The 22,990-nt window shown below is 37.3% G+C and overlaps 1 protein-coding gene across 11 annotated transcripts in view; it reads left to right on the top strand.

The window, feature by feature from the left end:
• The window catches only part of LOC6040515 (uncharacterized protein CG43867), a 308,521-nt gene that overhangs the window by 188,829 nt on the left and 96,702 nt on the right, over positions 1–22,990 (top strand). The window lies entirely within an intron of this gene.

Genomic DNA, 22,990 nt, shown 5'->3' with positions numbered 1-22,990 from the left:
AAATTACATCTGGAAATGGTGACAGATTTTGTGTCAAAAAATATCATTTTACATTAGGAAATTGTGTTATTTTCATCATTTTAAATTTTTACGCATTGTTTAGGTAAAATTTACTCAAAAAAGGGTAATATGCCACCTACCACATTTTCAACCTTCAAAAATTAAACTTGTAACTGGAATTAAAATTTTTATTTTATTTGGTGCTTCAAAATCAAGAATTAATCAAACTTTTAAAAAAGTTGGGCAAAATACAAACAGTTCTATTATTTTTTTTTTCTGTTCGTTTAGAAGAAAAGCTTTTACTATGTTTCGTAAAAATATGATCTTATCTGATTCCAAAAATGTTTTAAAAAAATATTTAAGGTTGCAATTCATTATTTTTATGCAAATCAAATGTTACTGAGCCAATGCGGATTTGCAAACAAGGAGCCCACTGTTTGTTTACAAATCCACATTGGCCCATTTTGTTTTGAATTTAATTTTTCTAGTTTTTTTTATTTATTTCTTTTAAATTTAAATGAAGGCTTATTAGGGGACACTGCAAAAAGCTCACATTTCACAAAATTGAAACTTAAAAAGCCTTATCAGTTTTAATTATATCACACATCAACAAATTTTCTAAACCTCTCAAAAATGTTTTTAAACGAAGTTTTCTCTTTCTGAACATTTTTTGAAAATGTCAATAACTCTTAAACAATACTCTTTATAAAAAAATACTTTCATTTGAAATTAGTTTTGAATTTTATTATGTAGACTTATAATTAAACTTATATGCATTGAGAACTTTTTTTTTTTTTGCAAAACGATTTTCGCTAAAATTGGTGTGGAAAATTTGGAAGGTTCGTCGCTCTTGCATACAACCTGGGATTTGCATACAATATGAAAAATTGGTATGAAATATTAAAATGCTAAGAAATTTTATTAATTGGTGTTACCATCACTTTACATAATTTCTTAGATTATCTTTTTTATCAAAATGGTTACCATTTCCAATTTTTTTCATTTAATATTTAAAAATGGTGGAAATTGTAATTAAAATCGTAAAGAAGCAGGTATAACAAGTGTATTTTTTTATAATTTTACATTTAAAATACATTCAAAATGTTAAGAACGGCCCAATTTAAATGAAACGAAATATTACGTTAAGTTTGTCGTTATTTTTATAAATATTTTTTTGTTATTCACTGTAATCAAGCTAAGTCAAGTATTAAATTTTTGAAAATACCAGAAAAATATTGGTAGAACTGAATTGCCAGAAACGCAGAATAAAAAAAATGTTTTGTTTGTGATATATTTTTGATTCTACCAAATTTATTCTAGCTTCCAAACTTGTTACAAAAACCAACACATTGTTTTTAAGTTTGTATTGCAATAATTTGTTAAAGTATATTCCACTTTCCTTTCAATTGAATACAATATCAAGAATCAGAAAACTGTTCTACAACCATTCTTCTAACATACAATTTCAAATCACTGAAAAAAAAACTTTATTTGTCAAACGCATGCATGTCCGTCCGTTCGTTCTCTGCCCAGAGCAATCCGGAAATGTCACGCCGCCGTGGACTGTGGCCGCACACGGGGCACTCGGGTTTTGTTTTTACAGTTTTTGACGGCAGTGGGTACAATAAAAAATTCATTTTTATTGCAAACAAGCTTCCGCGACTGTCCCTCTCCACCCCGCTTTGGATGAGACTGAGATCCACAGTGTGGACGACACAAAATAACAACAACAAAAACAAAAAAAATGAAAAACAAGGCTCCAGAATTTTGTAAGAGGGAAGCTGTGTGTGCAAAAGTGAGAGAGAAAACAATTTATCACAGGGTAATTCTCTACCAACTCACACGAAATCGGGAAAAGTTGCCCCGACCCCTCTTCGATTTGCGTGAAACTTTGTCCTAAGGGGTAACTTTTGTCCCTGATCACGAATCCGAGGTCCGTTTTTTGATATCTCGTGACGGAGGGCGGTACGACCCCTTCCATTTTTGAACATGCGAAAAAGAGGTGTTTTTCAATAATTTGCAGCCTGAAACGGTGATGAGATAGAAATTTGGTGTCAAAGGGACTTTTATGTAAAATTAGACGCCCGATTTGATGGCGTACTCAGAATTCGAAAAAACGTATTTTTCATCGAAAAAAACACTAAAAAGTTTTAAAAATTCTCCCATTTTCCGTTACTCGACTGTAAAAATTTTGGAACATGTCATTTTATGGGAAATTTAATGTACTTTTCGAATCTACATTGTCCCAGAAGGGTCATTTTTTCATTTAGAACAAAATTTTTCATTTTAAAATTTCGTGTTTTTTCTAACTTTGCAGGGTTATTTTTTAGAGTGTAACAATGTTCTACAAAGTTGTAGAACAGACAATTACAAAAATTTTGATATATAGACATAAGGGTTTGCTTATAAACATCACAAGTTATCGCGATTTTACGAAAAAAGTTTTGAAAAAGTTACTTTTGCGTTTCTCTTTGTTTCGTCGTCCGTGTCTGTCGCGGGTGACCATGAACGGCCATGATCGATGACGACCAACTTTTTCAAAACTTTTTTCGTAAAATCACGATAACTCGTGATGTTTATAAGCAAACCCCTTATGTCTATATATCAAAATTTTTGTAATTGTCTGCTCTACAACTTTGTAGAACATTGTTACACTCTAAAAATAACCCTGCAAAGTTAGAAAAACACGAAATTTTAAAATGAAAATTTTTGTTCTAAATGAAAAATGACCCTTCTGGGACAATGTAGATTCGAAAAGTACATTAAATTTCCCATAAAATGACATGTTCCAAAAATTTTTACAGTCGAGTAACGGAAAATGGGATAATTTTTAAAACTTTTTAGTGTTTTTTCGATGAAAAATACGTTTATTCGAATTCTGAGTACGCCATCAAATCGGGCGTCTAATTTTACACAAAAGTCCCTTTGACACCAAATTTCTATCTCATCACCGTTTCAGGCTGCAAATTATTGAAAAACACCTCTTTTTTCACATGTTCAAAAATGGAAGGGGTCGTACCGCCCCTCCGTCACGAGTTATCAAAAAATGGACCTCGGATTCGTGATCAGGGACAAAAGTTACCACTTAAGACAAAGTTTCACGCAAATCGAAGAGGGGTCGGGGCAACTGCTGTGTGAGTTGGCGGAGAATTACCCCACAACGTTGCACTGCATTTTTATGCGACCCAAGAAAAGCGGTTCAGCGGGCTGGAAAAGTGGTTGTCGAGGCTTCAACATGGCCCATGTTTATTATGTTGGTGCGGTGAGGATGTTTTTTTTTTCCTCTTCTTTTTTGAGTGGAATTTTTCCTGCAAACCTGGGCATGAATGTGTGGCTGACTATGCAAATATGGCACGGTGTTTGTTTTAATTTTCATATAAACAACGAAAAGTAACAGCAAGAGAATACCTGGGATATATATTTTTTTCTTTGTTTATTATTTTTCTATTGTTTTCAATTTACACGTAAATTTGAAATTATGCATCGATGAGAACCGATTGCTCAACTTTTCAATGCTCGAAAAAAAGCGTTTTGCGGTAAATTTGCCAACAAATACTATTGTTTCGAACTTTTCCATTCACCAAAAGTAATAAACAATACTGAATGTACCCGCATTGATGATGATGATGATGATGGGAGTAATGGTGATATGGCGCACCGGAGAGCTCTTTTTCGTTATGGTCAATTTCGAAGTAATGAAATATGAATATTTCCATCAAACAAAGGGAAAGGACAGCAGCGCCTACGATCCCACTTTAGGTGAGTGAGTGAGTGGGCTGAAGGGTGGGGGTGGTTGTTTTCAGGAAGGAAATGAGATTATTGTTGACGTTGTAAAAAGAGAGACAGGCGGAAAAGCATCACTCCGGAAACGAACCCGGGGACTCGGGTTCCGTGTAATCCGTTATGCAAATGCTGTCGACCTGATTTTTATGGACGGAATTCTCCCAGGTGCCGTTCCCGGTGACAGTCCAAGTGTCCCATTTCGGTGACCGGATGGATCTGTGCTTGGCGTGCAAAGTTTTGTATATTACAGCTTGTTTTGAAGTTTTTTTTATTGCTTCAAAATAAACAAAATTTGGATATCTCAGGTTCTGAAAATGTGATTACTTTGCCCATAGATTCCTTAGTTCGAAATAAGCCATTTTGCATTATTGGTTTTTCATACAAATTAGGGGGCTGTCCATAGACAATTGCTTGCAAATATTCTAAAATCTGTATGATTAGAACTTTTCGAAAAAAATAATTATTTATTTTTTTAAATAACATTTTATTCCAAAAACTGGATTTTGACTAACTTGACCCCTTTCGATTTTTTTTTCATTTTTTATATGTTTAAATGGATAAAAAGTTCAAATTTTAAGCTAAAGGGTATGATGGATGTTAAGTGTTTTGCCAAGTACAATTGAAAAAAAAAGATTTTTGGAGATTATTGAAAATATACTCGAAAAAACTTAATTATTGGAAGTTAAAAACCAATTTGGAATAAAATAGTAGTTTATGCAATTCCGTCGTGAAACTACTTACTTTTCCTGTCATTCTTGAACGACGAAATAGCCTACTTTTCTGTACCAAAAATAACAGAATCGAATAGCAACACTTTTCAAAATAAATGCTGAAAAGTTCTACTTTTCAGCACTGAAATGTGTGCTGAAAAGTTGAACTTTTCAGCATTTGTTTCGAAAAGTAACACTTTTCAACATTTTTTTGATTTAAACGATTTATTGACAAAATACATGAAAATTTGACATAGAATTTCACTCAATGGGTATTTTTCGGAATTGCAAAAAATGTTGCATGGAACTTGTTGCAAAACTTGATTTTTTCAGCACTCTTCGTATTTATCCAACTCGGTGAACCTCGTTGGATAAATGTACGACTCGTGCTGAAAAAATCCTCTTTTTGCAACTTGTTGCATAAACTACTATTTTACAATTCCGTCGTGAAACTATTTACTTTTCCTGTCATTCTTGAACGACGAAATAGCCTACTTTTCTGAACCAAAAATAACAGAATCGAATAGCAACACTTTTCAAAATATGGGTGCTGAAAAGTTGAACTTTTTAGCACTTGTTTTGAAAAGTAACACTTTTCAACATTTTTTTTGATTTAGACGATTTATTGACAAAATACATGAAAATTAGACATAAAATTTCACTCAGTGTGTGTTTTTTGGAATTGCAAAAAAAGTTGTATGGAACTCATTGCAAAACATGATTTTTTCATCACTCTTCGTATTTATACAACTCGGTGAACCTCGTACGACTCGTGCTGAAATTTTTTTTGCTGTGTACAGAAGAGCACACCGGCATTGATTTGCAGAAGAAAACGCATTCATTATTATTTTTTAAAATAATGTCCATCCTCGTCCAACTCTTCAAAAAATAAATTAAAAACGCTGAAAATCAGCCAGCAATCAGCCCTCAAATCCCATTTTGTGAAATTTTATCAACCTTTGAGAAAAAATATTTTAGATTTATAAAATCACGACTTATATTTCAACAGGACTTTAATCGAATTATTTTTTCCATTTTTTTATGTAAGTATGTAAGATTTTTAAAGTTCCGACAATATTTTTTTAAACAGGTTTTGCACCACCCTTATCTCTGGCCTGAGAGGTGCTTTTTTGTATTTTCATAATTATTTTTGTCATATTCTTCTTTCTCTGGTTAGTGTTTTATTATTAATTAATTTTAATCTTAATTATTATAAGAAGATAATTTGATAAAAATCTTGCAATCTGAGATCTTTGCCATGAGATATTGATATATTTTTGAAATAAAAGACACAATTTCGAGCAAGTCAACAACCTTAAAAAGTGGATTAGGTAACATAAATAGCACAGATTGAACAGAACCTAAAAATCTTCCAAAAGTTCAAATTCACACGCACGCACACACAGCGAGATTACCTCCGGAAACGACAGCAAAAGTATCATATCGTGGCAGAGTGCCGTTATTGCAATCGATTCCAGCTCCAGAATGAACTAGTATCGTACTACTTTCGGGAATAAAAATGAGGCAAACTTTTCTTTCCCCCCGTCTCCCGTCTCGTGTTTCACCCATTTCTCCGAATCGCTCGATGAAACCCTCCGATTTTTTTGGCTTAGAAAAAAAATCAACGGTTCTAGCTTTTGGATAAACTTGCGAGGGAAAACTTTTTTTTCCCCTCTCGCGCTCTTCTTTTCGATGGCATTTGTGCCGTTGATTTTCACGCTTTTCTTCATTTCGTGGATTTTCTTTGATTTCTACACGATTTTTTAGTGAGGATCTACTGCACTGAAAGCTCGGTCGTGTACAGACAGACACATTGACTCGCTCTTAGAGTTGGAGTTCGAGTTGATTTTGGTCGTTTTGCTTCTGGTTGCCAGGATGAGAGCACGGAAAAATAAATTTAAGCTCGTTTGGAAGGCTTATAGCTGAGGTACACGGTGGGTTTAAAAGTAGATTTTATCTTAATAACAGTTTTTTTAATTTATTATTATTGTTTGGCAAATGAATTACAAAAAAATATTTTAAAAAAATGCCTTTTACCCACCGTGCCCCCTCAATATCCGGCTGCTTTTCCGAACAATATCTCCGTTTTTTTCCTGATTCGCTTTCCAATTGTTTGGCGGTGGTTTCATATAAAAAATTCTCTGCTCGCCCCCTGTCTGCTGCCGGCTCCTTTTGTGTTATTTTGCCGGTGTTTCGCCTTTGAAGAGGATTATTTCATCAAAAAGTTTAAATCACTTGCTCGTTACGTCGGGCAGCACCAGCACAGGCGGATGTGCCACCATTTCTTGTTGTCGTTGTTGTATCAAGTTGATGTAACGGATGAGCTACTCTACGCGCCCCCTTAGCTGCTGAAGATGCTGGAAAGACTCACTTCCGGTGGCGATAGGCTGTGAAATTGATTGCTTACGTGGTTTTTGGGCTACTTTTGACAATGGGGGTAAAGTGGGTGAATTGACTGAAATGAACAGACTGAGGTTTAATATTGGGAAAGTTTGTCTTTTGAAGAAGTTGAATATTAAACATTTTCCACCCAAATGTATAGCCCACTCACAAGATATGCAGATCACACACAAGGTCAATCCCATGCAGTAAAGTACCCAAACGAGGGACAAATCATGGACACGAACTGGCGATGCTTCCAATTTGTGGCGTTTTGCGACTGTCGGATCATGATACTTGAATTCCTCAACGTAATGATAAAGACCTGCTTCGTGGAAAGCTCTGGCATACCACTTGACCGTACTATAAAGTGGTGAGTACATTTTCAGTAGTGCAAAAACCGGTATTTGACGAGTTATTACTTTTGAAACGCGAAAGTATTCGTTGACAATATTTTCTTTAAAATACATTTCGCACACGTTTTCCGGTATTTCGACACAACACTTTTGTTCGAACATAGATTTGACTTGGTCATTCAAACTCATTTCGTCCATATCAACAGCGTCACATTCGCCGTAGTGGAGAAAGCCAGCTTCACGAAGCTCTAAATTTCCAGCATCATGACTCCAAGTGCATGATTCGTTGACCTGCCGGAGTGAATCCAATTCTGGGTGAAAACGTGTACTAAGCAGGAATGAAATAACCAACGATTGATACGCTGATACCAGGACTATGCTCATTAGCATGAAAAGTCCTAAGGTGAAGCGTTCAATGCTGGAATGCGGGCGAATCAACGTTCCCATCAATCCTACTCCCAACAGTTTGACAAACGTATCAAACACTTGAATGCAAACAAGCTTTCGGTCACGAGCAAATTTGACAAACAGGGCTAAAATAAATACTGATACAACACTTATCATCCAAACGTATTTGTCAAAGGGGTCAGATAAAACAGAAAGCAACTGCTTTTTCGAACTCTGTGGAACAATAAGACGGTAATAATGGAACCGATGCATGTAGAGTAAGTAAGGAACACTGTCGGGATCATCTTCAAACACGTACACTAACTCGTTTAGTATACACACGTGTGTTTGGACTGCCCTTCTCGTGTGATTCAAAAGTGTAGCGTTCCTAACAGTGGCGATGTTTTCAAATAGGAAGAGATCTCTCTTTTCCGGAAATCCAATTGAAAATTCGAGTCCCATCATATCTTTTCCGGATTCCCAAAATAGACTATGATCTACGCTCTCAAAATACATCAGCCGTCTTTGAAGAAGGTTATAAAATCGCCATCGAAGCATTTGCTCACTATTGTACACAAAGTATATCACGTTGTAAACATTTAAATCAGTTAACACTTCAAACAGACTAGAAAACAATTCACTATTTGTTGTTGCTATGGTACGGATTTTTGAATTGTATTGCATAAATTTTCTATTTTGAGGCAAATGGTCCAAAAATAACACGGCACACGCGTCCAACTGCTCCGATATTTCACAATATTGCTGAGTATCCGTAAAAACTCGTACTCCCACTGAAGCATTTTTCAGTATCTCCGTCAAAGTTTGCTCCAGAAATGCATCGTTTTGAATGGAGGTAAATACTTCCACAGTGTGACAAGTTGGATTCAGCAAATTTCTGATACTTGCTGATGTTAGTGTATTTTCTTGTGATGCTGAAATTTGAAGCAGTAGTAATTTAAAAATTATTGCCAACATATTTACAAATCGAAACCACGTTGTTTCTTTCTGACGAGTTGCTGACCTCTGAAGACAGAACTTGGATGTCTATTGGTGATATCAATTCATAAAACCATTAATAAGTGCACTCTTTATAATGGAAAAATATTATTGAAACACTCAAAATGTAACCCAATGTAAGCAAATCCACTCAGAAAAAATGGTGCTGCTTTTGAATCTGAGAACAGATTTTGTGTAAAAAAGGAATTTCAAACATTTAAATAAAAACATTAGGAACTCGTAAAATTTTCATAAATCTGTGTATTTTCACTTTTTCTCAAATCCTTTAAGGCCGATGCAAATATTTAAAAAAGTTTTTGTCCCTCGGCCCTGGCCGAGGTCAAGGGGGGGGGCAAAATAATAAAAAAATATAAAAATTTAAATAACAAGCCATAATCTTCACATTTAAATGAAAGAAGTGTTTTAAAATGCATTTTACACTAGTTCAGTTGTTTTGCAATCATTAGTTTTCAAAAATCTAAGATCTGACAAAAACAAAAATTGTATCGAAAAAAAAAGATTTTGCATCGAAAATTTTCAAAAAATCTTAAGATTTTTTAATAAACCCAAACATGCTAAAAATGATTTTAAACGCAAGAGAATGTATTTTAATTTGATTTCAGCTGGTTGCACTTGAATTTTCATTGAAATTTTGAAGTTTATTGTAATAATATCCCCTGATTTTTCGGGCCAATTTTGAAGGGGGGGGGGGGGTGACAAAAACTTTCAAAAATATTTGTACCAGCCTAAGTAAATTATAATAAAAAAAAGCGGTGATATTAAACCATGAAATTTTCAGCCTCTCTGTATACAATAACAAAAAGTTGAATTTTGGATGGCTAAAAACTTGATGATTCAATATTACAGTTCAGACTCGTTTATCTGAAGCCTCGATTATCCGAATTCGATTTATCGAATATTTTGTACGGAAAAAACATTTTTTATATTTTATTTCTTCTTCCATTCAATGCGAGTTCTGCGACCCCATTTTAATCAATTTTGGTCGCCATCTTTGATTTAAAAATCTGAATCTGTTTAGAGTAGCTCAATAAAGAATGAGACCACGAAAAAGATATTTTTTGGTGATCCGATTATCCACTCATTCTAAAATAGTAGCTTATGCAACAAGTTGAAAAAAGAAGAATTTTTCAGCACGAGTCGTAGTTATCCAACGAGGTTCACCTTTTCAGCATCCATTTCAGTGCTGAAAAGTAGAACTTTTCAGAATTTATTTTGAAAAGTGCTATTATTCGATTCTTCTATTTTTGGTACAGAAAGTAGGCTTTTTCGTCGTTCAAGAATGACAGAAAAAGTAAGTAGTTTCACGACGGAATTGCAAAAAGTTCATTTTTCAGCATTTGTATCGAAGAGTAAAGCGGTGAAACAAACGTTCCAATGAATAGTACAATTCAAAATGGTATTCTAAAATTGCACAAATTGTTGTATGCAACAATTTATACAGCACACTGTTAAGACTTATGTAAACAAAGTTTAAAACAAAATTAATTAAAAAACCCAAATTTATTCGATAAAATCTTGGTCTTTACATCGTTTGAAAGATATTTCATGATTTCTGATTTTGAGTTACTACAACTAATTTTCAAATGCTCCTAAAAACCCAACTCTTTGAGCGCAATTCATCCTCATTCATTCAACATTTTTTCATCCCCCGTAAACCCTAAATTTTCCTATCAAGTGTAAAACATCAACCAGCCTAAAAAGCGAAAACAGCCCCAGATTAATTAACTTTAGTGCCAAATCATCCCGGGCGCAGATCCTGTCCCTTCTAGCAGTATCAGCAGCAGGCAGAGAAAGCTTTCTCACGATGATCCGCGGGGCTTATTCGGTGCTGCAAACAAAAAACAAAATCTGGCACAAATTGAAAAATTATCTCCTCGACTGCCGATAGCGCGACCCCCAGCTTTTTTTTCTGGTGTTCGCCCTGAGAATCCGGCTCGTGAGGATCATCCAACAATTGTGAAGAGGGGGGAAAAATAATCTTTCCTTTACGAGGCTGGTGGAAAATTTGGCGCGTCCCCCCCCCCCACTCACTTCACATGCTGGTTCAATCAACTTTTCTTCGAGAGAGCGAAATGGAAAAAAGCACATCGAAGAAAATGGAGGCGCCCGCGCGCGTGGCGATATTCATGAGATTCAATCAATCATAAAAGCGAGAGCCCATTAATATGGCAGGAGAACGAGGCACAATTGAATAGATTTATTCTGGAGAAAAAGAAAAAAACGCCGTCGTGCAGGATGAATGGCGAGGCGTTGAATGGGGAAAACGCGCAGAAATCCCACTCGAACTCGGGAGAAGGACTCTTGAGAGATGAGGATAATGATGAATTTTGAAATTTGAAAATCTCCTTCCATCTTGGTTGTTTGGTGATGGACGACAACAGTTCCCGGAAAAGAATGGGACTTCACGGTGTTTGTTCAGCTGACAAACGGGGCGCTGATTCGGTCAAATCGGTCGGATTTCGAGGAGTTTTCCCTTTTCGGCAGTCCGCCTGATTATGTTTCACACGAGACATCTCGCAATGAAGTCCCATTTTCGACGGAATACCTCATTCTTGTGAAATAAAATATCTTTGTTGCGAAAAGACAGCCAAACATGCACGGCAAGGTGCTCAAGTTCTTCCAAATGAAAGCGAACCTGGGGAGAGAGCATTCTTCTGTGAAATAGAACCTCAACCGAGGACGACGACAGAGCTGCTCACAGAAAAGTTCGAATGTGGGTATTACACCCATCCGGGGCGGGTTTGCCGAATAAAGTTCCAAGGATCGATTCGCTCCAGCGAGCATCGAATTGCAGAAGAATAGAGTCGTCGTTCGATTCGTCCTTCTCCTTCATCGTTTGTCGGAGTCTCCATCGTCATCACCATTGTGCTTACCGTCGTCTATTGTGATTTTGATGAATGACATTTTCCCAGACAAACAGACGAGCACGACGACATCCATCGAATCGACACAACACTATCAGCAACTGGTGAGGGTTTCTCGGTTGGTTACAGTTTGCGCTGCTATACTTCTTGCGGTGTCACCACCCATCCATCCATCCTTTCAACGATGAAGACGACCGAGACGACGTCTGTTCGATATATTTATGCATGCTAATGTGCGAATGTGAGTCTCCCTTACTCGCTTCGCCACACAGAAATCGATTTCTGAGCGGTGGTGAAGACCACCAGGATCAGCAACTCATTCCACGACGATGACTTTAAATTTACGCTTCGCTTGAGTGGTGTTTGGGGTTGAAAATTGAAAATTCAGTGTAAATTCCCATCGCCGAATGATTCTCCCTTCTTGCATCACGTGGTTACATCTAAATGATGGCCATTATTTAGATTGAAATGCTATCAGGTGTTGCATTTCATTAGGAATATGTTGATTTAGCGAACTTCAAGTTACACTTTAGTCTACAGTTAAACGTCCAATGATGAGCGTTGTCCTACTGTTATTAATCATTTCAACCTCAAAAGGTTTAGCCTTGACCTCGGATGAGCTTCACTCAATAGCAAAACATGTAATTTATCTCAAACATCTAGTATGTTCTGAGCAGACAACTTTATACATTTCGCTCATATCCTCCGACGGTGAAGATATGGTTGCAATTGCTTCAACGCTGCTCAGAATAACCCCATTCCCAACGGTTATCATTACCGTTCCCAAAGCTGTTCGAGAACTGTCCCATTCGCGATCGGTTTGCGTAGTCCTGCTGAACGATCCCTGGCCGTACCTGGGCTTCGAAATGTGGGACCGAACGCTGACCAGAACGATCGTGGTCACCAACCTGGCCAACATGCGAACCGTGGCGAATGCCTTCAGCGGTCGCCAGCAAATCCCTCGTGTGATTTATCTGATCTACGACGATCTGGAGACACCGTTCCGGTACTATCAACCGTATAACAGAACTTTTCACTACCTTCGAAGGATTGATAGCAATCCGTTTGATGCTGCAGAGCAAGATCTGCACGGAATGTTGGTCTCAGCAAATCTTTCAGCAAGCATAGATCAATACTTACTTGAAACGGTACTCGATCGAGTCAACGCTACCTTCACCACGGACTTGGACTACACTCACCTGATGGTGCCTGACCTGATTGAAGAATTTCTGGAAGGCTTCAATGATCACATCAACTACGTGGACATGCAGAGATCCAACTACTACGTTCTGCTGGTTCCCAAAAGTAAACGGAAGCCGTTGTTCAGCGTGCTGTACGATCCGTTTGATTGGTTTACTTGGATCAGCTTTGGTGGCATTGTGGTGTTACTTGGAGCCATTCTGGTGCTTTTGTCGACTAATGTCTCTCTTGCAAACTTTAGCATACAAGTAAAAAACCTTCTGAGTAATGCTCTGGAAGGATCTCCCGTTCACAGTGAACGTGCCTTAGGACATCTACTAATAGGTTGCTTCATGATTGGAAGTTTGATTCTCGTTTCTTGTTACCAATCGTTGGTGATTTCATTCCTGTTGAGTATTCGATACTACCCAGAACTGGATACAGATGAGCTTATCTACGAGTCTTGCTGCTTTGTCGAAGGCATAGAAAAAGTCGCCTATAACAATCTCTTTCGTTACAGAATGTGTAACATTACCGAAGTTCTTGACATGGATACCATTCCAGACAATTCCGACTTTGCCGAGCTATCTGCCGCCCATGGTCTCTGCTCATCAATGCCGCACACTGTGGTTATCACTATCGAAATACCCAGTTGCTATCGAATCTCAAAGCTGACAACGCACATCTTCCCACAGCTGGCTGTCGTCCGATACGAGTCACCTCTTTACGAACAAATCTGCAAATACAGCCTTGAGTTTGCGACAGGAGGATTGATCAATCATTACGAAGCAACGCACACAAATTTCACCACTAAAACTGCGGCAAACACCTTATCCGATTCAACTAACTCGATAAAGACTGAAGATTTGAAGCTTGTCTGGATCACCTACCCAATAGGAATAACCATCAGCTTGATAACTTTCGCCGCAGAATTTCTACCTACCACTTTGGTGAAAATCTTCCCAAAAGAAGCATAAAACTTTAAGGCAAACTAATGTAAATTGCTTTAAACTCGTCGTCGTCGTCCTCGTCGTCGCAGCGCGCAAGCTACAACAAAATAAACAAAGAAACTAATCTCCCCCCACTTGCTCGCTACACTGGAAACTTTCTGTAATGAGAAATAACGGGTTCGAAAAAAGTTTAAAGCTAAGATGCACAATACATTCACACGGACACAGCACTTGCCGAGCTGCCATTTCCACTTTGCAACTGAAAAGTTCTGCTAGAAATCAGCGTTTTTTCCATTTTTTTTTTTTTTTTGAGCAATCATGTAAGTAGGTACATTCTCTTTGACTAAATAGGTCAGATTGCACATTTTTCTTTAAAAAATCAGTAAAATGTCTGAAAAACTATCCATTTTCATTTCAGAAAATTTAATTACATTCTTATACCAAAATTGTCAGACTTACGGACCCAGTCCTGCAACAATCTGATTGTAAAAACAGTCAAATTTAGTTGTAAATTATGTTGTAGACAGTACTTTAGGGGATGAATATAAATAATTCTGTTAGTTTTTCGTTTGTTTTTTTTTTCAAATCATGTTTTTTGACATTTTGTCATGACCCCAATGAAATCTGTTCTATAACGTGATTTTCGATTTGAAATCCTAATTTCTTTGCAATTACATATTTAAACCACCTCAGCGATCGATGCATTCCTATCAAAATAAATTATACAATATTGCATTTGTTTGCACCTGGATGCATGCTAGAAAAATTCTTTAAAAAAAGGAAAAGATAGTTTACCAATATTCCTGCAAGATCAAGGTTTAGATTTACGGAAATTTTGAGGTTTTCTGAAAATTAACCCTTTTTTCGTCTGCCAAAATCATGTTTGTATATAACTTTAAAGACCCTTTACAAAACATAATAATTTTCCAAACGGACTTATGTGAGCTAACCAGACCAGACCTGAATTGATCAAATCTGGCTTAAATACAGTGAATCAAATATTTGTCCGTACCCCCCCGTACGGAAAATGTTTGTAATATAAAAGTTCATAAAATACGACCAAAGTACCATGTTTTATACATCAATCGACGCGGCAGAATGTCCTCTTTAAGACACTGTCATTGGATTTGCAAAAAACTTTTTCTAAAAAAATACAAAAATAGTTTACTGAAAATAGTCAAAAAAAGAGGTCAAATAATTGTCCGTACCGCTAATAAAAGTACAAAATCTGATCGATTTAAGTGAATTCATTTATGAAATGTTGTTTCTGTGTCAAATACTAGTACCTCTAGCCAGTTTGTGACAACTTTGAACTTCTGATAACTTTGTTAAGTTAGTTTATATTAAAAATTGGTTTAAATTTAGTTTTTTCATGTAAAACTTATCAAAACATTAGTTTATAAACAACTATTTTTATAAAATTGCTATTTTATGTTGTAAGAGTCTCTATTGAACAAGTTTTAACAATATTTGTTCGAAATATACATTGCTTTCATCTTTTTTATTGACATTTTTCGACCAAAAATACTGTTTCGGAACAATACCGTTAAACAATCCGGATTGTCCCGGAACCGGTTTAACCCCTCGGAGGGAAATTTTGTGGTGGTCAGATAGAAGACAAAAATACCCACCTCTCGCAATTTGAAGCATCCAATTTCGTCCACTACAGCCCGATTACGAGTCCCTAGACTGAAATTTGAAATTTTCACTTTCCGTGCTGAGAATTTCTGTACCGGCCTGGGTCAGAATGTTTTGCTTGAGGAAGTTTTACTTTAAAAAACTAAATTTAATCCAATTGTTAATATAAACTAACTTAAGAGCGAGTTGTGGCGCTATAACCACGGCATATAGTGTCCAGGGCATTCGTGGAAATACGATGTCCCATCCATGAGGGTCCCGGAGCACCAAAACTTCTTAGCATGGTGCTCCCAACGATTCATTGCCTAAACAAACGGGAACGTGAGCGGGAGATCCCCACGTTTCTTCCTCCCTGTAGATTCAGAACTGTGTTGTTGTTTGATCATTTATGCTCAAATTCAATCCAATTCAACGAATCATCTTTGCGGTAAACTTTACGCAGTTGGCCTGGCCGCTTTAACGTTTACGATGTTTCAATGCAATTTAATGCAATGGGGCACTGCAAATGTTAATAATGACAAGAAGATGCTAGGCGTTAATCAACCTAAGGCATTCTCCAGGATGCCCTCGAAAGACTGGCTGCGCTAGGGTTAGATTAGATTAGATTAGATTGTTAATATAAACTAACTTAACAAAGTTATCAGAAGTTCAAAGTTGTCACAAACTGGCTAGAGGTACTAGTATTTGACACAGAAACAACATTTCATAAATGAATTCACTTAAATCGATCAGATTTTGTACTTTTATTAGGGGTACGGACAATTATTTGACCTCTTTTTTTGACTATTTTCAGTAAACTATTTTTGTATTTTTTTAGAAAAAGTTTTTTGCAAATCCAATGACAGTGTCTTGAAGAGGATATTCTGCCGCGTCGATTGATGTATAAAACATGGTACTTTGATCGTATTTTATGAACTTTTACATCACAAACATTTTCCGTATGGGGGGGTACGGACAAATATTTGACTCACTGTACGTTCAGCTGGTTACGAGATATTTGAGAGAAAATTTTCATTTCAACGTTCATCTGTACGAACATATTCCACGTCAAAACGGCAGGATCAAATAAAAGGTGCTCCGATTTGGCTCAAATTTGGCGTATAGTTCCATGGCCAATGTTATTAGATCCACATATTTTGGGCTCAGCTATTAAGGTGGTTCTATCTGAAATTGGGCGGTGCAAAAAAATGTGTTTCAGACGATGTTCGCAAAAAAAAAACACATTTTTCAAAAAATCATAACTCTGGACAACAATTGTCGTACGACTCGTGATAAATAAAAGTCTTATTTTTGGTATTTTGTTTCATAAACAACTAATTTAAATAGTATGTTTGTGAAATTGGTGCAATCAGATCGATTTTAAAAATTTATAGAGTGGAATTTTGTTGTGCTAAGTTTCATCCAGCCAAAATAAAAAAAAATAAATAAAAAACACAAAAAAATTACTTCTAGAAATCCCAGAGAATTGCGCAACTGCCCCTCCCCGAATGAAAGCTTCAACGGGGTCTTTCTCAATATGAAAGCAGCTTCGCGCTGCAGGACAAACAGAATTAAAAGCTCCGAGGACGAGTTTAACAAAAAGCAGACCACCCCACAATGTTTATCGAGTGTACATAAATGGGTTTGTTTTTTTTCTTGCTTCCATGTTGAGTTCTGTAAGCACAATGTTGCTGCCTCCAATATGGCTTGCACTTTTTGATTTTTTAAGTGGATTCACACCCCACCAAACCGCGCACATATTTAATGATTTTGTTCGTTAGTACCTACCAACTACCGTTTTTTCCGACTTGGTCTTGATTTTCAAATGACCGCGTTTCACCTTTTCATGCTCTCTGCATTGGCGAGCTTGTAGTTTTGACCAGTTCATATCGGGAATGCCGTGCCGTTTACTTTTTTTTTTCGTTGGAAAATGGTGCACCATATCCGGTGTGTGTACGAAACCGGCCATTAGCTAAGGTAAGGTACGGAGGGGGTTGGAAAAGCTGTTTTTCTCACACTTGCGTGCACAGAAATGGTGCTTGTACTTGGTGTTTTTTCCTGTTTGGGGTTTGCCTCATTCACACACACTGAATCCCTACAATCGGCATTGCGGAGGAACGCACGATGTCGTGTGCCGAGTGAATAGTTTAGAGGAATAAAGGACCATGTAGAAAGCTTTTTGTAGTAGATTAGACGCTGTGGAGCAGACGGTGTAACGAGTTATTGATTTTTTAACTTTGTTTGAAGCAAAGTAGCTTCAAACAGATTTAAGAACCCTCGAATCAAACGTGTTCGCCATCAACCGTTCAAGTTGTTCAATCTTAATCACTGCCGTCCCCGGCAAGTCTTCTGCGAATGAGCGGCAGCTTTCGTAATTAATTGATTGAATCGAGCATCTCCGAGTTCTCCGTTTCTCGTTTGCCGGCAGAACTCTAGCTGAATCAGAACCGGACTCGGCTCGGTTGGTAATTTGATTAGAAATCTATTTACTTATCTCCTTTCTCATTAAATCGACGTCGTCCCGTCCCGTCCGGGAAGATCCGGCGGGGCCATTATCACCGTAATCAGCTCGAATTCCACAGTGGTGTAGTGATTTGGGCGAAAATTGATGAGATTTTCACCAATTAACGCGTGGACTTTGAACACGAGACCGGTGACGACGACTTCGAAGTGTTTGCGTACTCGACAACTCTTTGAATGAGTGACTCTTAATCGGGAGAAGCCGGTGTATCGAGTTTCAAAGGAAGCGCGCGCTTGAGGACATTCTTGGGCAAACATCGTTCGCGCGCTGTGAAACCGTACTTGAGAGGGTTTGATGAATCTTACCAACTTGGCGCTCAATCCACTTGGCGACAATTGCTTCCACTTTGGAGTAAGCAGCGGCAGCAAGCACACTTACGAATTCAGCGCATTTCGCCGTAACGAGATTCCAATCACTTTCTGGGCAGCTGAGTCCAGTTCTCACATTTCGAATGCTGACTGCACGGTGGTTGATCATTGGCCAAAATATGGACAAAATGGCAATAAATGGAGCAAATAGAAAATCAATAATATCGGTTTTGAAATATTTTTTGTTCAATAATGTTGAGGAACCTAGTACATTAGGGTGATCTTCTATGCAAAAAGATTTCGCGGTTTGGTGGTCGATTCTATAGACAAAAATAGGCAAATGGCCGAAATTTGAGCCATACCTAGCATAGTAACATATGCATGAAATTCAAGTTTTTTTCAAGTTTACAATTTTCAATCAAAGTAGGCATTTTAGAGAAATATCTGTAAATTTGGTGCATATTGGTCGATTTTGGAAAACAAATGGCTCTTTTTTGAATATAATCTTTATTTTATCCCAATAAAAAAGCTTTATTTTGTTTTACAAATCTGTAGCGATTTTGCTGAAATTTTTACCAGACCACTAAAGACGTCTTCTTTGATTTAAAATTATAAACCCTACATTTTTCAAATCCATTTTCAGTCTTGGGCAAAAACTTAAAAACCCTAAAGGAAAATATTTGAAATATTTAAATTTTTGCAGAAAACATTTCTCAATTGGGTAATTCTCTACCAACTCACACGAAATCGGGAAAAGTTGCCCCGACCCCTCTTCGATTTGCGTGAAACTTTGTCCTAAGGGGTAACTTTTGTGCCTGATCACGAATCCGAGGTTCGTTTTTTGATATGTCGTGACGGAGGGGCGATACGACCCCTTCCATTTTTGAACATGCGAAAAAAGAGGTGTTTTTCAATAATTTGCAACCTGAAACGGTGATGGGATAGAAATTTGGTGTCAAAGGGACTTTTATGTAAAATTAGACGCCCAATTTGATGGCGTACTCAGAACTCCGAAAAATCGTATTTTTCATCGAAAAAAACACTAAAAAAGTTTTAAAAATTCTCCCATTTTCCGTTACTTGACTGTAAAAATTTTTGGAACAAGTCATTTTATGGGAAATTTTATGTACTTTTCGAATCTACATTGACCCAGAAAGGTCATTTTTTTCATTTAAAACAAAATTTTTCATTTTAAAATTTCGTGTTTTTTCTAACATTGCAGGGTATTTTTTTAAAAAGTAACAGAAAAGTTGTAGAGCAGACAATTACAAAAATTTTGATATCTAGACATAAGGGCTTATAAACATCACGAGTTATCGCGATTTTACGAAAAAAACTAAAAAACTAAAAAAAACTAAAAAGTTTTGAAAATAACAATACCGTTGAAGTTCAACAAATCTATCAAAATTTTGCATTCTGGAATAATGAAACAATTTTTTAAACGAATGTTATATTTTCGTAGAAGAATATTCTCATTTTTTTAATTTAGAATTGCGAAGTTTTCCCAACTAAATTAGCCGGGTCTTTTTTATTTAACATTATATAAAAAAATATGACTGTTTCTGTTTCTATAATTTTTTGAGTTGATAGAAATAAAGAATAAGAATAACTAGACAAACTGCATTTTTTATTAACTTGTTGCACCAGTCGTACAGTTATCCAATGCTGAAAAAAATCTTATTTTGCAACGAGTTGCATAAATATTTTTTTACAATTCCGTCGTGAAACTACTTTCTTTTCCTGTCATTCTAGTGTGTGTGTGTGTGTGTGTGTGCAACCAACCAAACGGGACCACGCGGTCGCTTCTTACAAATTGAGTTGTTTCCATGTATTTTAGATTTTAAATTCTATACATGCAAATAACTCGCATAGGCATTTGGTAGGTGTTAGCTCTGCCGAGCTTCGGTGACCCATTTCTACGCAGGCTAGCCGTGCGCGAGGTACTTCAGCTTGAATCGACAAGCCCCGCCCCTAAAGAACGTTTGCATCAATCGGATTCAAACGTTATTTAGAACTTCCGAGTCCTTGTCAAATGGACAAAGACCCAGCACGTATATAGTTTGTAGTAGTAGTATTCCTAATTCTACCAATCCAAAGGACGGGGGGATCGAACCCCGGTTCGAGTGACTTTAATGTTTCGTTCATGTTAAGAGTTTCAAAAATTCATATTTCCTGATCTTTCTCGTTTGGAGCAGATGGGAATCGAACCCAGGATCATTCGCTTACAAAGCGAACACCGTAACCAGTCAGTCACGGCTGCTCCATATTTCCAATTGGAAGTTTCTCACCCGAAAAGCAGCATCATCCGTCAAACCGGCAGCGATTACATTCACTATTTCGTCACGAATCCGGCGACTTCTCGAGCCGCCTGCATTTTGAGCCGCTCAGAAATCGAGCCGTCAATCTTAGCAAACGTTGCCTACTCCCGCCCCCTTCACTCACTACTCAACTCCTTCAACATTTTCCTCAGCAATTTTCACAACTTTACAACAATACAAACTTGGAAAATCCACCCATTTTCTCTGTATCCCTATATCGGCAGAAATTTCTGACCGAAATATAACAAATGGATTCAAAAAACTCCGTTCGGTGACCGAGATTTCTCTTCAAAGTGTCACTTCTTCACAACACCCAAATCACATGAAAACCGCGACCCACTTTCTTTTCCTGTCATTCTAGAACGTCAAAATAGCCTACTTTGCTGTACCAAAAATAACAGAATCGAATATCAATACTTTTCAAAATAAATGCTGAAAAGTTCTACTTTTTAGCACTGAAATGGGTGCTGAAAAGTTGAAATTTATTGACAAAATACATAAACATTTGACTTATGATTTCACTCTATTGGTGTTTTTCTGCAATGCAAAAACTGTTGTATGGAACTCGTTGCAAAACTTGATTTTTTCAGCACTCGTCGTTTTTATCCAACTCGATGAACCTCGCAACAAGTTTAAAAAAGAAGATTTTTTCAGCACGAGTCGTACGCGGCATGCCGAGTTTGCTAAATTCGACGATTTCCAAAAAAAAAACAAGTTTTGTAACAAGTTTACTCGTTACATTTTTTTGCGATTTCGAAAAACGCTTTTTGAATTGAATTTTAAGTCAAACATCCATGTGTTAAGTAAATCCACCGTTCAAAACAAAAAAATATTGAGAAATTTTACCATCAATACCAGTGCTAAACATTTCAACTTATCAGCACGCATTTCAGTGCTGAAAAGTAGTACTGGTATTGAAAGGTATTAATTTTCCATTCTGTTATTTTTGGTAGAGAAAAGTAGGCCATTTCGTCGCTTGAGAATGACCGGAAAAGTAAGTAGTTTTACGACGGAATTGACAAAATATATTATTTGATCCATTGTGCAGGATTTCACGTTACTTTCACCATCGCCAAAAGCATCGTAAAAAGGACTCTCAAAACCACCCCCAAGATAATCGAAGAAAGAGTATTTCAACAGGATGGACATGAACAAGCACACCCACCGACTCACACATGAACCAACGGTTCTGGTCACTGATAGACTCCTGTCGGTCCAAGAGATCTCGATTTTCAATACAACTATAATTGAATCTAAATTGGATAATAAATAACAGAACTAGTGCCAGGGCGGAAAAACTTGCAACCCCCCAACCAAGCGTTTTCCGATTTCCACTCTCGTTCCACTTGTGAAGAAAAATAAACTTGCGAAAGGAAGAAAGCAACTCTCGAGACACACTTTATTCCACATAAATCCTCTGTGTGTGGAGGAAGCTGCTTCTGCTGCTGGAAGAAGAGTTGGGCCAAATCCATCTCTGTCTCGAAATTGATTTCGCTCGTTATTCTCCAAATTCGGAACGACTTACCGACAGGGACGAATCGATCTGCCCGATACATCGACAGCTTTTTCCTCCTTCTCCAAAAGCTGAGGATTGAGGAAGAAAAGTGCAGTTTCGTAACCTCGAGCCTTTCGACCGGCCTCCGCCTCCTCGATATAGTAAATCATTTTATTAATCAAAATACTAATTTAAGCGTCATGTATCAACGATAAATCTTTTGCTCCGAGATGGCCCGGTAGTGGCCCTGCGATAGCATTAAACAGTCGTTAGCGAAGAAGGCAAGTTCTCTGTGTCCGGTTTTGGTGGTTTCTCGTGGCCACTCTCGAGAAGAGGAATCGCCTCTGAAACGGGACGTGCCGGCGAGATGAGATGCTGTAATTCACTTTTACTTTTGCCTTGGGAAAAATCTCGACAGATACATCTCGTTATGGCGGGGGGCGATGTTCTACTTGGTGCTGAGCTTTTTTTTGCTACTTCTTTTTGCGAAAAGTTACCACACACTAGCAGGGTTGATCGGGGGAAATTGGTGGGAAATTTATTATGATATGAAATATTAATGATAGTTTTTTTCTTGTCTCTTTTCAGGTATGATTGATGGAAGCTTTCGAGTGCTGGGTATGTTTCCACAGAAGAGTATTTTTGTGCTTGTAACGGGCAATGAAGTGTGTAAAATGGATGCAAATTCAAACCTCACGACCCGGCAAAATTTACATGTAATTTGTTTGCGTTTACCAAGCGAGGAATTTCAGCAGCTGTGCATATTTTCACGGTTCAGACAATGTAAAAATATTGAACCGAATATGAGCAGACATCAAACATTAGAATAGATAAACATTCCAGAAAGCGACATTTGAACTGAACCAAGCTCGCACAACAACAACAATAACATCACCACATCATCATCATCATGAACAACATTTTGTACCTACTACTGCACAAACAGAGAGCAAATAGGTACCGTGGGAAATGCCCCAGTAAGTCAAACTCTCGGAAAGCTTTTGCATGTTTGTTGTACAGCACGAACAAGGACGACGTCGCTGGGTTGGCAGAACATCTCACAGTTCACACAGGAGATGTAAATACTCGAGTGTCTACCGAAAGCA

The sequence above is a fragment of the Culex quinquefasciatus genome, chromosome 3 (assembly GCF_015732765.1).
Source record: "Culex quinquefasciatus strain JHB chromosome 3, VPISU_Cqui_1.0_pri_paternal, whole genome shotgun sequence".
In the NCBI taxonomy this organism is placed as follows: domain Eukaryota; kingdom Metazoa; phylum Arthropoda; class Insecta; order Diptera; family Culicidae; genus Culex; species Culex quinquefasciatus.
This window is presented reverse-complemented; position numbering and strand designations above follow the sequence as displayed.